This window comes from Lonchura striata, chromosome 2, assembly GCF_050655825.1.
Source record: "Lonchura striata isolate lonStrDom1 chromosome 2, ASM5065582v1, whole genome shotgun sequence".
NCBI lineage: Eukaryota > Metazoa > Chordata > Aves > Passeriformes > Estrildidae > Lonchura > Lonchura striata.
The window spans coordinates 113,026,403-113,032,402 of NC_140704.1; positions in this window are offsets into that span (position 1 = coordinate 113,026,403).

Genomic DNA, 6,000 nt, shown 5'->3' on the forward strand with positions numbered 1-6,000 from the left:
TATATGTCTTTTCATATTACCAGCATTATGGACTTCCAAACAGCAGAGTATTGAGGGAATTACAAATTGTATTTGTTCATTGGTTTTCAACATGATAGACATAATATACCCTCTATGCATATGTGGCCCAAATTCTAGGCATCCATGAGAGTCATTCAGTTACTCTCTTCTGCTATAGCTGGGCAGAGGTGAAAGAAAAAAATAAACAAATATGTTGAGATAAGGCTTGCAAGAAAAACATTCTAAGGGCAAAACAGGTTTAAATTTAGAGGTATAAAGTAAATTTATTATTAATAGAGTCAGAGGAGGATAATGAGAAGCAAAATAAGCTCTTAAAAAACACCTTTTTCCTCCCCAGCCTCTCCTCCCTTCCCACCAACAGCTCAGGGAGACAGGAGGTGGGAGTTTTGGTCAGTTCACCACTCAAGATCTTCTTCTCTTTGCCTACGGAGAGGAATCTTTTTTCTGTGGTGTCATGGGGTGCCTCCCATGGGCAAAGAGTCTTCACAAAATTGTTGTTGCATGGGTCACGCATCCACAGGGTGCAGTCCTTCAAAGGTGGACTGCTCTAATTTGGAATCAAGGGCCGTCTCTATTTTTGGAAGGAAGCCAGGGCCCTATCTCTCTCTATTCAGGTTTCCCACTAGACCACATCTTCCTCTAGCATCCACCGGCTTCAGCGTGAGCACTTTTTCCACAGACTGTGAGTGGATCTCTTCATCCCCTGTCAACTTCATATATTACAAGGGAACAGTTTGTTTTACCATAGTCTTCACCACAGACTGCAGAGGAATCTCAGCTTCTACACATGAAGCACCTCCTACCCCTCCCTTTTATTCCACTGACCTTGGTGTCACCATGTTATTTTCCCATGTTGTTGCCTCCCTTCCTCTGACTAGAAGAAAAATTGCTGCTTGTATTGCCAAGAAGTTCCACTAATTCAAAGATTCTTGTAAGATCCCATAGTGCCAAAAAGTTGATCTTGTCTAGGTCCCACACTGGGGAACTAATTTAGATACTTTCTGCTGCTGGCCAGGCAGCCTCACCACCATCACACAGCAGTGGTGGCTGCCACAGTGCTGGCGCTATCTAATGTTTCTCTTCATGCAGGGCTCTGGGAAAGGGGAGCTGCCACCACTGCCCCTGCCCTCTTTGCCTGCAGTGCACCTGGCTAGGGGCAGCCAGGCAGGCAAGACTTGCCATGGGCCACACCAAGATGGCCCCCAGCAGTGGCACTTTGCCACACCTGGAAAAAAAATCTGTGTGCACACTGTTTTGATTTTCTTCTTAAATATATCATCACAGAGGTGTTACCAACCTCTCTAATTGTTCCAGCAGCATGTCCATCTTCAGAACCATCAGAGACTGGCTATGTCCATCTTCAGAGCCATTAGGGACTGGCTCTGTTTGACATGGTGCAAGCTTCTATCTGCTTCTCAGAAAAGTTATCCCTGTGCCCTCCCCTCCCCTCATTACCACTTTGTTTGGCTGTGCCAAACCAACACAGGCTGCTTTTTTGGATTTTTTTTTTTTTTTGGTACCTGGGCTTGCTGCAGTTAATAAGCCTCTTGGCCTCCCAAAATATGCAAGTTATCACATCAGACTTAGTGTGACTAATTTAGTTATTAGTGATGAATATGCATAAACTCACATGTGACAGGATAATTAATAATCAAACTAATACAAGTGACAAACCTCTATGTTACATGAAGGCCTCACTACTGTGTTCAGTACTGGTCGTTTGCTATACCAATATGAAATCTTCAGAGCTGAGTTTTGTATTAAGGTTATTGCTCTTAATTTTCATTTCTAGGGTTTCTTTCTGAAAAATTTCAATATAACTGATCATCTCCCCTCGACACTTTGATCTTTTTGAGGAAAATAAGACATATGGGTGTTGCAGCAGAAATACTTTCAATGAAGGACAAAGGTACAGTAAATAACTATCAATGCAGTTCTTTGGGTGTGGTTACTCTTGCTTTAGCAGTTGTATTTCCTTTGTTGCACCCTCTTCTGCTACAAATCACTTGCAACTCCTACCCTTGGACGTGGTTCCAATTCTCTAAAACATCTTCAGTATGGCAACAGAATCAGTGTCTAGCAGCCAGTGAAATACATGTAATCACCTTTTTTATTTTTATAGGTGAAGAGCCAATTAATAAACAAATCACTGCCTTACACTGAGGGAAGAAAATTACTTGGAAAAATGCATACTCTAGCAGGTGGGATTTTAAAAGAAAAGCATCTTCTAGATGCCAACAGTTTAAATTACATTAGAAACAGACCTACATAAAACCACATCAGAGAGACACAAGGTAAGATAATGAGAAATGGGATCTATACCTATTTCAGGAAATGTCTGTACTCAAAATCTGATGTTTAGAATCTTAATCTCTTCAGCATGTTCTTGACTTTCATTATGGTGTCACATGGAACAGCATAATAATAATGCAAATGACCATCAACAACAGATGATGTCTAAACTATCTACTTTCACCAACCACCCAAATTAAACCTAAATATAGTACCACTCCGATATAGTACCTTCTTAGTGATCTGAGCTACATTCCAAATTTCACTCAGTCAGTCCCAAAGTGATGCTGTTAACTGCAAGGCAGCAGACTGGAGATAAATGCTGAAGAATGATTTAAAAAAATATAAAAAAAAAGCAAGTAACAATTTAAAAATATGGATATGTGATTATTGATTCCAATTCAAAAAAGAAGAAGGCTTAAGAATCTAAATAAATTTTAAATAGGTAGGGTCTATGAATCTAAAGTCATCAGTGAAATTAGCTAATTTATCAAGAAACCCCAATTCCATATGAGCTGCAGTTAATGTTTTAATTCCCTACATGTTTTCTGCACAAGTGCCCCAGTTTCAATACAGGTGAGTTCAATGAGGCTCACCAAAGTAGGTGCTTGAATTACTAGTATTCAAGAGCACACCCAAAACTCTAAAGAGGAACCTCTCAGTTTGTATCAGCACTAGAGGCAATAAAGAGGAATCCTCCTACTTTCCTGTCTTCCTCTCTTTTTTACATATTAAAGTAACTCACCAATAACCTAGTCAGTAAAATCTCATGAATAGGAAACTGCATTTGCTGTGTGACCCAATCCCAAAATATTGAATGTAACACTTCTCAGAAGGATGTTTAACTTAGTGGGAATATGGGAGCACTCCCCACTTGTCTCATTCCTTTCTGTGTCATTAAGGTGTCAGTCACACTGTCCTGTGCTTCAGAGAAAGGAAGAGAACAGTTACTAGGCAGGCTGCAGACAAAGTGCTCCAGCCCTCCAGAGGAATCTGGTGACCTGAGGGTGAAGGAGGCTTAGGTAAATAAGGTAGCTGCTGCAGCCGATCCAGTTGAATCTCCTCATCCTGGAGGAATCCCAGAATCAGAGTTCTTGAAGTTGGAAAAACCTTCTGGAGGTTATCTGGTCCACCAACCCTGCTCAAGAAGGACCACCTAGAGCCTAGAACTGTGTCTAGATGGCTTTTGAATATCTCCACAAGCTCTCTGGGCAGCATGTGGCATTGCTTTATCATCCTCAAAGAGATAAATGTTTTCCCCTTATGTTTACAGGGAAGAGCTTATGTTTCAGTTCATGCCCATTTCTTCTCACCCTGCCAGTGGGTGCTACTGAAAAGAGCCTGGCTCTTTTCTCTTTGCATTCTCCCTTCTGGTATTTAGATACTTATTATTATTTGTCTGCTATATGTGATATACAATATATTTCTATCTATCTATCTATCTGTCTGTCTGTCTATCATTTATGTACTCATAATTTAATAATAAGTTACCCCCTGAGCCTTATCTTCTCCTGGCTAAACTGCCCCACAAGTCTAAGCCCATCTTCAATAACTACTCCAGTATCTCATCATCTCTGTGGCCCCTCACTGGACTCTCCAGTATGCCCCTGTCTGTCCTGTAGAGGACCCCAGAACTGGACATAATGTGGCCAATGTGTGGCCTCATCCATGCTGAGCAGATGGGAAGGATCACTTCCCTTGACCATATGTTGGGCAATGCATTGTCTAATGTGGGCCAGTGTACAAATACATTGGCCTGGTTTGTGACAAGAGCACATCCTTGGCTCAAGTTCAACTTCTCACATTGCCAGCTGTCCTTCTGTTACTATAAAGCTCCTTATTTTCTCATGCCCTGTATCCAAACCACACACATGTCCAGATGTCCCAGGTTGTGTCCAGGTGCTGGCACCAGCAGGTTCTGCAGCCTCAGCACTTCCCTGGGGACTGGCAGCTGGTGTGCAAAGTCAGTTCTGCTACTGTGCAGCTGCACCTGTGGATCAGGCTGCAGTGAAAAAAGCAAAATTGTGAGAAGAAGCTGTCGGAAGCTCTTCTGGGATCTCCCCACATGTTTTGGGAGCTGGTCAGGTACTTGCCCTTGATCTCTGCCTGAATTCTCCTTGCTGACCTGTCCTGTGTTTGTATAGAGGTCTGGGCTGTGCCTGATACTGACACAGCCAAACCTCCTGTGCTCTCCTTACTGAGATAATTTGGGACTACATCCCATTTGGATGAGGTCACTGAGCTGTCAAGGATTCTCCCAACTCCCCAAACCCTGCACTAACTATCCTGAAGTTCTCTAGGTTAGCCTTCTCAGGGCCAGAACCTGATGTGCCACACTCAGAGCACCTCTATGCCTCCTGCCTTCTCTCCCTACACCTCTAATGCAAAAGACAGAGCCTGGATCACATTTAACATACAGACTTCTGAATGGTATTGTCATGGACTGCTCATAGGTTATAGCACTGAAAGACCTTCAAGTGAACCAGGTTCTTTTAGGAAGTAAAATTATGAAATTTAAGAATATTTAATTAATTTTCATGTATGTTTGAGAACCACTGCAATAATGACTACTGGTCTTTGTGAGAATTATTGTATCTTTAAAAATAGCTTTTGCAGAACAGCATGTGCCATAATGTGACTGAAACAGTACTAAATGTAGCAGACTGCTTACGAGAATAAATATGACCTGCCAGTTTTATTGAAGTTAAACTGGTGTTCAGTAATGTTGTGTAGATTTCACTTTTCCAGTTGGATTTACTGGATATTATATGTTTAAATATCTATAATGTTAATCTGTAATAGTCTGGCTACAGAGTCCTCTGTCCTTTCAGCATTCAAACTACCTCTACGCTGAAGATATTTTTATGAGTAAAAGAATTAGAGTTAATTGACAGAAATATATATATATTTTCCAAATTAAGCAGATGGCAAATCTAGACACAATCCGTAAGTGTCTCTAAGGAAGTCAGACAAAATCAGGTCTTGTCATTTTGGCATAAAACTCAGTTTTTGTTGGCTGAGTAACTAATGTTGTAATATGGTCATAACAACTTGTTTGACAAGACATAGCCGTTGGTATCCTTACTTTGATTTGGAGAAAAAAGATCACATTACTTTTTTTTACTTAGTGAAAGCAAGCACTTTTCTCAAAATATTTTAATACATTTGATTAGATCATTGAAATGAGTATTGTATGATATTCAATTTTGTGTAAGAACTTTAAAATTACATACCGTTTCATGCAATACAATGCATATGATCCTGGCCCAACATCAGTTATTCCCTTAAAATGAAGCTGCCTTTTGCACTAGCGGATCTAAGAGTCACTGGACAGGTCCTGAAACACCAGTCAAAAGACACTGTTTCAATGTCTTGAGTGGAACCAGTATTTTAACACATTTTTTTTAAAGGATGCTCTGCAATACAAAGACCTTCCTGTCTTATAAGCAGGCAAACTTCTCTTGCCTACCTTTAGCATAGTTTTATTTATATGTTCTATTTCTCTCTGTGTGTCTGAGAATCCTACCAGAGTGGTGACAGGGCTATGTACCTCTTATGTTGAAACAAACACAGGAATATGCAGTAGATGAAAGAAGAACAAATATTTGCACTGCAGGGTTTTTTTCTACAGAATTTCTTAACTGTTATTCCAGAAATACTCCCCTGACTTATATGACTATCATGTTT